We start from the raw sequence: 11,373 nt of genomic DNA, 5'->3' as shown, positions 1-11,373 counted from the left end.
ATAATACTATATTTATAGGATTCTCTCTCGGCAACCAAAACCACAGCTTTGTGATTCCATGAATGTTTTATGGGTCATTAGCCATCGTTTGCTTATAAAAAATAAAAGACATGAGAAGAAAAATCTTTTATAAAAACACATCGAACCGGTGACCAGAGATCGATCCACCCTGATAGAAGCCTGCGACAGTGTAGAAATGATCAAAACAAAAGTTATACATCTCTCATATTTTAAATTTTGAATTTTGAATTGTTCAAACAAGTCAGATGGGAAATAACTAAAATAAAAATTATACGTCTCGATGAGTTCTACAACTTTTTTATTTATGACTTTTTCATTTGAAACCATTTATTATCCCAACTCATTTGAAGATATACTACACATTATTCACAAATAGATACATCTCACATATAGTTAAATGACTAAGTGAGAGATGTTCCTATTTGTGAAGAATGTATAGTCCCACTTTATTGAAATCACTTAAAATTTTTATACAATGCTTAAAAATCTATAAACTTGCGTGATAACATGACTTTGATGTGTAATTATTGCATAAAAATTTTCAATCGATTTTAACAAAACAATACTACACATTGTTCACAAATGGATACATCTCAATATAGATGTATGACTAAGTGAGAGATGTTTTTATTTGTGAAGGATGTATAGTCCCACTTTATTGAAATTGCTTGAAATTTTTATGGAATGCTTATTGACCAAAAATATGTTGGTGTGTCAATTTTCAGAATTATCTGACCAAATTTAGTTATTATTGTAATTATTTGTTGAAGTACCATAAAATGAATGTAGTAATGTCTAAAATTGGTTAGAAAAATCTACAAACTTGCATGACAATATATTTTTGGTGTCTAATGATTGCATAAAAGTTTCACATAATTTTAACAAAGCGCTACTGTATGTTGTTAACAAATGTATCATCTCTCACATTTGAATGATGTTCACAGATGTAACATCTCTCAAATGTTATATGGCTAAGTGAGAGATGTGTAATGAATGATGTATAGTCCTACTTTTGAATTGTTCAAACAATATTGGATGAAGATATGACCAAAAGAAAAGTTGTAGACCTCGATTAGTTCTACAACTTTTTTGTTGATGACTTTTTCATTTGAAATCATTTACTATCCTATAATTCTATTCAAAATTCTCTTATTTTGTAATTTAAATTTTGAATTGTTCATACAAAGTCGGATGGAAAAATGACCAATACAAAAGTTGTAAATCTGGATGAATTTTATAACTTCATTGTTGGTGACCTTTTTGTTTGAAATCATTTGCTATCCCTAAATATTCTTAATTCTGTAAAAAACAAAAATAAAATAACTTCGTTGTGGCCCATATCAGCCCAGTCACCCACAGCCACTCGATTCATGATCTGATGGCTAAAAATGATCCCGACCAGAAAACCCTAGCATATAATAGTCTCCAGGGAATCCCCTTCGTTCCTCTCAAGGCTGTGCTCGAGCCTCACCGCACCACCCTCCCTCCCTGGTCTCTCTCGCGATGCCTCTCCCTCTTCAGCCGCAGACACGCCAAATCAGGCGCCGGCGCACGTCTCCGGCCAGGGGCTCGCCAGATCGGGTGTTGGCCCGCGTCACCGGCCGGGGGCACACCAGATCGGGCGGGCGACAGCGGTGGGTTGCTGGCGCCGCCGTGGGGCACGGTAGTCTCCGCGCGCCCCCGGTGGCGAGCCGAGCCAAGGAGGCGAGTCCGTAGCGCCCCAGTGCACGCGTCGCTGGACCACATCGCGGTCCTGCTCGATGCGACGGGACAGGGTACTCGCAGGCGAGCTACTACACGTCGTTGGGGCTCTTCGTTCTTCCCGTGCCTGGGCTGTGGTTCCTCATCAAGCGCTCCGTCAAGTCCAAGGTCACGGATCCATCCCTGCGCTGCGCCCCTCTCCCCTCTTCCGTTGCTTGCCTCGATCTTGTTTGTCATGTATGCCAAATTGGTGGATGCAGATTGTGCAAAAGACATTTGTCAAAGAGGTCGACCTGGTCCTCCATGGAGCGACCTTCGACCTTCGACCTACGCCGGCGCCGTCTGCCACTGCCGCTCTCCCTCGGCGGAACGACCTTCGATCTACGTCGGCGCCGCTTGCTGCTACCGCTCTCCGGTGATGGAGCGAGGCCGTCGCTCTCTTCCTCGGCTGCTAGCTACCCGACGCGAAGGAGTCCACAGGCCAGATCTGTGTGCTTCCTCCTCAAGCCGTGGTTTGAGTGCCTCTTTGATCCTCAAATCTGTGCTACTAGGTACAAATTTCACGTTTTCTGCTCCCCCCTCTGCTGCTATAGTATAGGTTCATCTCTAGAAAGTGGAAACCAATCTACGTTTTAGTGTTTTTTTCTTCTGCTTCATCGTGTCCTTACTATGGTTACATTAGCTCAGTCAGAACGGACCCTGCATGTACAAATTGATTGCATGGCTTAGATTGCGTCAGTCTCAGTAGTCCCTGCGTCTATTGATTCATATTGCCTGGCCGCCTGCCTACATGAGATTTCTGTTGCTTCTCAGGTCTACAGTTCCACATGAATTAGCGATTCAAGCATTATGACTATTGTTCTATGTTTGCCACGTAAACTCATTTACTGATTCCAATGTGCTATCAGATAGATTTCCTCCATGTCTAACTGATTTTGTATCAGCATGTTGCTCAGGTAACAAGGTTTAGAGAACTGAGGCCTGCCTTCTTGATGGGCCGTTCCCTTTCGTTGTTTACCTTCAAATTTTGTCTATGCACTGCCACAATTTTACTTTGTCGTTGTTAGCCTGGTACTGGATTTAAAGATTACATTGCCTTTTCCCTTGCAAACTTTACACCGTTTTTGCCTTGCAGGTTCCTGTCCATGCCATATAATGCAGGTTCATGCATTTTTATGCTACAGATGTTGCCTTAGAATCTCTTATCCTGCTGCTCCTACCTGCCCTTGCTGTAGTTCTAGCTGCATCGGTATAGTTGTTGGCCTCCCGTGTAGTTCTAGCTGCATTGATATATAGTTGTTGGCGTCCCATGTACAGTTCCTGCCATGTGAAAATAAAGGGCATTATATAGTAAATAGTATATACTACTTTTGGTGAGTTGATGGAAAAAAAATCTTTGATTAACTTGCAATTTTTTAGTACTGTTTGTATAACTTGTAATGAGATTCACATCTCAAGATAGGTGTTCAGTTATCATTCAATTTTTTATGTAGCTTTGTATACTACAGATCTTATGTTGATAGCATGTTTGCATTTGGATAATTTCTGAAATGGTGGATTAGATAATCTTTTACATACATGTCTATCAATTTTAGCAAGCAGTCAGTACCTCGATCATATTTACATCTGAATAAGTGCTTTTATTTCATGATGACAGGACTGCTGGATTTGTCCATGATGCTGCAGTATAGACCTTGCATAAACGGGGAAGATGGATGACCAAATATTGTATTTTCTATTAAAACATTCTTTTATTGCGATCTTTTTTTTAATGTAATGCTTGCTGATGGCAAAAGTACAGTTGTTGGTGCTTCTTAATTTAGAAGAGCCAGTAACATATGCATATGTATTATTATTATTATAAATGATTTATTTGAGGTGTATATTGTAACTATATTATTATAAGTGTATATGGATTGAAATATGTGGGTTGAAAATATATGGGCTCAATTGTGTGGGCTGAAAAAATTGTATGGGCGGCATTGTAACTAAATATATAACCTTTTTGATGTTTGGGCTCGATGGTGGTTGGCCCACTAAATATACAGGTTGCAAAATAGATTTTGTCCTAGAAATTGGTATCAATTTTATTTCTGTAAATGGGCTTGGCATATAATAAATTAGGCCCCTAATTATATTTGGCCCAGTAATAGCCTTTTTAGTACATGGGCCTAGCCAGGCCATAGGACATTTAGTGACGACTCTTTAATTAGATCGTCATTAAAAATTATGATGAAAAAACATGCAGTCGTCATTAAACATGATTTACCACGCATGATCTTTGACGAATGGTTTTTCGTCATGCAGTCGTCATAATATAACTGCTATGACAAATATATCAGAATTTATGATGATAACAGGTCGTCATAGATCCTAAGATTTCTTGTAGTGTCACTGTATAACCAGCGACACTTACTCATTTTCACTTCTATCTTCTTCACCCTTGCTCTTGTGTGCTAACCACCAAGTGTATCACCTTGTGCGCATGTGTTAGCATATTTTCACAAACATTTTCAAGGGTGTTAGCATTCCACTAGATCCTAAATGCATATGCAATGAGTTAGAGCATCTAGTGGCACTTTGACAACCGCATTTCGATACGAGTTTCACCCCTCTTCATAGTATGGCTAGCAATCCTAAATGTGATCACACTCTCAAAGTGTCTTGATCACCAAAACAAAATAGCTCCTACAAATTATACCTTTTCCTTGAGCTTTTTGTTTTTCTCTTTCTTCTTTTCAAGTCGAAGCACTTGATCAACACCATGGCATCGCCAGTCATGTTATGATCTTCATTTGCTCCGCTACTTGAAGTGTGCTACCTATCTCATGATCACTTGATAAACTAGGTTAGTACTTAGGGTTTCATCAATTCATCAAAACCAAACTAGAGCTTTCAAGAGGTCAACCACATGGTGTTACATTTCAGATAGATGCGTGGGATGATCACTTTGTGATGTATCTTCCTGCAAGGGGGTTTACCTTCAACCTTGATGGCACCCTATGTTACCCCAATGCTGCAGCCCAGAACCACACGTGATGAGTTCAAGCGTCCGATCGACAAGTTGCTCATGGTGTTTCTACACCTAATAGGGAGAACTATGAGCTGACCCAGTCACTAGAAAACAAAGAGCATTCCGGTCACACATGAGGGGTCAGACTCATTTGATGGGTGCATGCCTTCCCAGATAACATCGGCATGTATAGAAGTCGTTCGTGGAGGAATGCCCAATGAGAGATGGTGTGGGAGGATTTCCTTGCAGCTGTCCGACACGAAGTAACCGAAAGTCAAAACCGCTTACGTGCAGAGTTTGAGAAAGCATAAACCAAACATCCTATGGCAACAGAGGATGCTGGCCAAGGACTCATGAGCCCAGACTAGGTACGGAGTTGCTGCGGAAATGCCCCGCTTTCTAAATAAGGTGGATCTGTCAGCTTACCCATGGATAAGATCACACAACCAGCTCCTTGCAAGCTATAAGTGGAGAATAAGTTCGTTAAGACCAAGGTGGCGATAGGTCAGGCTCATCCTACTAGCGAAGGGGTTATGTTGCATTGTCGTTCATTGACTACAGGTTACGTTAAGGTTGCCATTGATGCACTAGTAGAACAGGTACTGTGTAGTTGAGATGGATATCCCCATTGAGGAGGATAAGAAGACACTAGGGGAGAACTTGGGTTACTTTGTGGTGTGGCGCAAGCACTACATATCCTTTGGCTTGCACTACATATCCTTCGGCGATGATGAGGATGATGAAAGAAGGGGAGCAATGAGAACAGGACCCTATCACAGCCTGGAGGGGACCCATCCAAGTCCGCCAAGACTGCCACCACCAAGGACTCAGAAGATTGATTCATCTACTAGAACTATAGCTTGATCATTTCAGAAGCAGGCAACCAAAATGCCCCAAAAGGCAGGCTCGTCTGGTGAGTCTAGGAAATAAAATAATGAGTGCAAGGTCCAAATTTTTACAAGATAACAACAAGACAGAGGAAGACCTTTTGAAATTTGAGCTTGGGCAGAATATAGAAGAGGCACCATTTGTATGGCTATTTAAGTTGTGGTATGATCTGGTGGCTCCTGAACAAGTCCCAAGTTTACCAACAAGAATGCGACAGTTGTATGATTGGAACAAACAACAGAGAAGTGTTATGTTCGGGGCAAGATATAAGGACAAACATTTTCACATGGGGAGAAGACGTATTGTGGGTCAAGTTCGAGACATTGTATCACTTTTACCAACAAGTCACCCTCGATATCCATATCATGAGCTTATGGACTATGTAAGTGTGTAACTAAATATCACCGTACATCTTATACCACTAAGTTGCACGACTAACTTTATTCTTTTGTAGGATGGAAGTAAACATATGCAGGGTGAGAGGGATTAAGAACATAGGCCTCTTGAACCCTGTTAGTTATAATGAGACGATACTAGGCTACAATAGTACCATCAATGAATTGACAAACACTACAGGAACTGCTGGCTTCCCCGAGTGCCAGTTACACTCGGGGAAGGCCCAGTTGCACTCGGGGAAGCCTTCCCCGAGTGCAACACTCGGGGAAGAGCCTCCGGCTAATCCTCTCACGGGAAAGTCGCCTTCCCCGAGTGTCAAAAATCGTACACTCGGGGAAGGCTTTGCCGAGTGCCGTGCTGACACTCGGGGAAGACTTGACGCCGTTGGCCGACGTCATTTTTTTTTTATTTTCTTCCCCGAGTGCAACACTCGGGAAAGATTTTTGAATTTTTTTTTAAATACTCTTCCCCGAGTGCCACAGTTCAGGCACTCGGGGAAGAAATTTGTTTTTTTTAAAAAAATCCCTCTTCCCCGAGTGCCACAGCACAGGCACTCGGGGAAGCCACCTCTAAAATTCTTTTTTTTTTGTTTTTTGCTTTTCCATGTAAACAACAAAGCATATATATATATATATATATATATATATATATATATATATATATATATATATATATATATATATATATATATCACAAACCACAAATCAACACCAATATGTCACAAACCACATTTATATATCACAAACGACCGAATTTGTCTGAAATCCACAATATATTACAAACCACACGTTCAAAAGTACACACTATTCCAAGTTCACAAGTTCAATACAAAAAAACAACTCCGAAGGCGGCTCACGGCGACTGTGAGGGGTGGGACGCCCCAGCGTGCGATCCCGGCGACAGTCCAGGTGGGGATGGCCCGACGTGCGATGCCGGCGACCCTTCGACATGGTTCGACGCCCCACCCGATTGATGCTGCAAAAAAGAGAGGAGATTGCACGTGAGTGACAAGATAAAAATGTAAGGTGTAAAGAAAAGTTGAAAATTTCGGCAACACCTCCCCTGCACGGGGAGGTTTCCAAAACCTGCAAGAAAAACATCGGCACGAAGGCCGACAACCACATTTCCGGCATGAAGGCCAACACATCAACAAATCCGGCACGAATGAACAAATGAAATCATGTTGTGCAGAGCATACCAATCTGTTTTGTGCTTTCAAGCTAGGGATTGGAGCACTCCTTTGAGTTAATGTGTTTATCCCACTCTGCCCTCTGCCAAATTTAGATTCCTGTAAGATTAAAACCACAAATTACGCGTCGGTCAGATTATAAGCAGATAGCATGGTCACATTCACATTCTGTAGGTAGATAACAGGACTACAGGAGCATGGTCACATTGACATTCAGTAGGTAGATAACATGATCTTAGCCAATCTAAAAGAAAAAAAAACAATATCATGCATCAGCATGACATGATCTCGGTCCTTGTCCAGCAGCATGAACATAAAAAAAAGCCTTAAAAAGTGACAGTTTTCATCATTCAGTCTCCATTCAGTTTTCAGAGACAGAATTTTCACAGGAATATGCAGTTGTAGTTGCATAAATTGCTACGTTGGTGAAAAATTGCTGCACAATAATTATAAGCTGCAGATTTGACCTGTTCCTAACTAAAATAATAAAGACAACCATTTGTCATAACTGAAATAAGCTGCAGAATTGTAAGCTGCAGAATTATAAGCTGCACAAGAATTATAAGCTACAGATATCAACGATTCCTAACTAAAATAATCAAGACACAAGCATTTGTCACAACTAAAATAAGCTAGCTGCAGAATTATAAGCTGCACAAGAATTATAAGCTGCAGATTCCAACGGTTCCTAACTAAAATAATCAAGACACAAGCATTTGTCATACCAAGAACTGTTGTGTCTGCAAAATTTCTTGAACCTCCTCTATTTTGAGCTGGATCATCAGAACTCATGCGCGATTCTTGGCCTCTGCGTCTCTTTGTCTTGTACTCAGTCTTGTACTCATCAGAAGTCCAGTATTTGGCAAGCAAGGCCCAAACTGCCCTGTTGCACCACCCCACCTGACAAGTCAAGTACTGTTCTATATATCACACTTTCTGCACATAACAAGGACAAGAAAGAACACATATATTTTAGTTTCACAACAAATTGGCACAGCAATCAACCAATAGAGGCATTGTAGTTAATGTCAGAAAAAGATATAACGAAGCATGCATCTTACAAACAGATACATTCGACTTAATGTCTAACACACAAATGTCATCTCAATCAAATGCACAATTGATGATACTTACTACTTTGTTGCTTGAAATCTGTCGATGCTAGTACTGTTACACGGTACACAGATCGTTGCCTCCACAGATCCTCAATTCATACCTAAAAAGTTGCCAGAGACAATCAGATTCTTACATAGGAGGAAGCTATAAATGAATGACATTCACCATTCACATGGGCAATGAAGGGAGCTTACCAGCCAAGCAAAAGGCACAAGCTACTCAGATCAAACCTGAAAAAAGGTACAACAATCTATTTAGCTATATATGGATGTTATCTGCAGAAATAACAAAATGTCCAGTTCCTTAACTCAGCAATGATCTAAAGTGCTGTGAGACCCAACAATTCGGAGAACACGTGTTTTATATCACATAAATATTTTAGTTCACAACTACTAATCGTAAATATATAGACCTGTTGCTACCACAAAAAAGAACCCTTTTCAGATCACTACACAAAGATATGCACTCACAAAAAAAATACACTAAATTTGTAGCTTATCTGAAATTGAATCCAGCAATGCCACTTGTTTTGAACCAAAACTGAAATCAAAACAATACCATGTCCCCATCTTAGGACTGACCTCGGAATCTGTAGGTTTCAGATCCTACTATCGAATCAGATAAAAAAGAACCTATAGCAACTAAAAGAACGAACTCCAGGGCGCCATCAAGCCGGAGAGTGGTCTGTGCAGGCTGCCGGTAGCCTGGGTACCCGGTGGATCTGCGGCTGTGTAGATGTGGAGCCCCGGCAGCCCTCGCAAAAGGAAGGGGATGGCCGTATGCGGGGCAGGTCGGCGCTGGGGCTCACCTCGTCGACAGTGGCAGTGTGGTCCAGGTCAGCGCCGAGCACGAGCGCAGCTACGCTGGAACCGTCGCCCACCGCCCGCACAGGAAGCTGGTCGCCCGCATAGGAGCCCCGCAGGAGAAGCCGCCCGTCGCCTCCGCAGGAACCGCCGCTCGCCCGCAGGAGCCGCAGCCGCCGCAGGAGACGCCGCCCGGCCACGCAGGAGTCGCCGCTCGCCCGCGCAGGACACGTCGCCAGCTCGCCGCCCGCGCAGGAGCCGCCGACCGCCGCCGCATAGGAAGTCGCTCGATTTTTTTTACGGAGTCGCTCGATTTGGGAGCGAGACGCGGAGGGGAACGAGTGGATAAGCCCGAGCAGGCATGTACGGAGAGCGTGTGTGTGATGGAGGCCAGCTTCGGGCTTTTCTTTTAGCTGGGCCAAAATCCAGCGCGGGAGCAGAAGGAGAGTTTGGCGCTTTCTTTTTAGGCCTGGTTTAGTTCGCGAAATTTGGATTTTGGGGTTACCGTAGCACATTCGTTTTTATTTGACAAATAGTGTCCAAACATTGACTAATTAGGCTTAAAACGTTCGTCTCGCAATTTCCCACCAAACTGTGCAATTAGTTTTTCTTTTCGTCTACATTTAATGCTCCATGCACGGGCCGCAAACATTCGATGTGACAGGTACTGTAGCAACTTTTTGGATTTTGGGGGTGAACTAAACAAGGGCTTACCCGATTTCTATGCGCGGCAAAACGAAAAAAAATCCATTGGATGCTGTATTTACATCATGTAAATAATAAATAATATAGTACCTGCAACAGTTTAAATTTACAAAATTGAACCTTTAAAAATGAGAAAAAAATTAAAATTTTAAAAAATTAAAATTAAAATTACTAAAATAATTTTGAGACATCAAATGATCTCAAATGAAAATTTGATAAACATCAAAGTTGTAGAAGTCATGAAGATCTACAACTTTTATATTGGTCATCTTGTCATTTGACTAAATTTGAACCTTTCAAATTTGAAATTTTAAAAAATGACAAGTTCGAACCAAAATTTGAGACCCAAAATGATTTCAACATAAAAAGTGATGAATACCAAAATTGTTCAACTCATTAATATCTACAACTTTTATTTTAGTCATCGTGTCATTTGACAAAATTTGAACCTTTAAAATTTGAAATTTTGAAAAACGATAAGTTCGAACCAAAATTTGAGACCCAAATTGATTTCAACATAAAAAGTGATGAATACCAAAGTTGTTCAAATCATGAATATCTACAACTTTTATTTTTGTCATTTCTTCATTTGACAAATTTTTAGCACACATTGTTGACGTAACATGACGAACAACTTGCGGGAAAAGTGTATTTAAATTATATAAAATCCGAACGAAGTCCGAAAATCACGAAACTTCTCTGGGTGTCGTGTTATCGCATGTAGAGGCTATGATAAAAAATTGAGACGGTTTCGAGCAAGTTGCGATGTCGGATGCCTAAAACCCAGACATCTCCACATGTGATCACTTGTAGAGGCATGCGGACATGTCTGAGTTTTGGGCATCCGACGTCGTAACTTGCTCGAAACCTTCTCGATTTTTTATCATAGACTCTACATGCGATAACACGACGCCCAGACAAGTTTCGTGATTTTCGGACTTCGTTCGGATTTTATATAATTTAAAAACACTTTTCCCGCAAGTTATTCGTCATGTTACGTCAACAAGATGCTCGACATTTCATGCGAGTTCCTGGATAAGGCATCAACATACACCAAATATCATTAATATAATTTTTTGAATCACCAAATTCCATTATTTCATGCACCTGCAGTTCAAATTCGAAGTATGCAAAAAAAATTCAACGAAACGAAAAAAACTAACGAAATATAACAAAAAAAGTCAAAATTGTCCCAAATTTGAACAGACAGTTTCAAATAATGTGGGAAGGCCTCACAAAAAAAATAAGGTAAAAAAACAAAAAAAAAACAAAATTTCTTCCCCGAGTGCCTTCCCTGGCACTCGGGGAAGAGGCCCTTTCCCGAGTGCCAGGACAGGGCACTCGGGGAAGGCAGCCTCTTCCCCGAGTGTCCTGTTCTGACACTCGGGAAAGGACCTCTTCCCCGAGTGCCTTCTCTGGCACTCGGGGAAGAATTTTTGTTTTTTAAGTTTTAACGGCGTGGGCGAGGTGAACCGTCAAGTAACATGTTTCTTTGCCGAGTGCCGATCTTCCCCGAGTGTTGCACTCGGGGAAGAGGGCCT

At 41.4% G+C, this 11,373-nt stretch overlaps 1 long non-coding RNA gene across 1 annotated transcript; it reads right to left on the bottom strand.

Moving 5' to 3' along the window:
• Positions 1 to 6,735: 6,735 nt before the first annotated feature.
• LOC136474388 (uncharacterized) lies at positions 6,736 to 9,519 on the bottom strand. Its single transcript, XR_010762914.1, has 6 exons — positions 9,133 to 9,519; positions 8,519 to 8,554; positions 8,343 to 8,424; positions 7,934 to 8,144; positions 7,218 to 7,307; positions 6,736 to 6,994 (listed from the first exon to the last, which is right to left on the bottom strand). It is a non-coding gene; the product is annotated as an uncharacterized lncRNA (long non-coding RNA).
• Positions 9,520 to 11,373: the final 1,854 nt, after the last annotated feature.

Source organism: Miscanthus floridulus, chromosome 8, assembly GCF_019320115.1.
Source record: "Miscanthus floridulus cultivar M001 chromosome 8, ASM1932011v1, whole genome shotgun sequence".
NCBI classification, from domain to species: Eukaryota; Viridiplantae; Streptophyta; class Magnoliopsida; order Poales; family Poaceae; genus Miscanthus; species Miscanthus floridulus.
The sequence above is the reverse complement of the archived record's forward strand: the minus strand, read 5'-3'. Positions and strand labels throughout refer to the sequence as shown.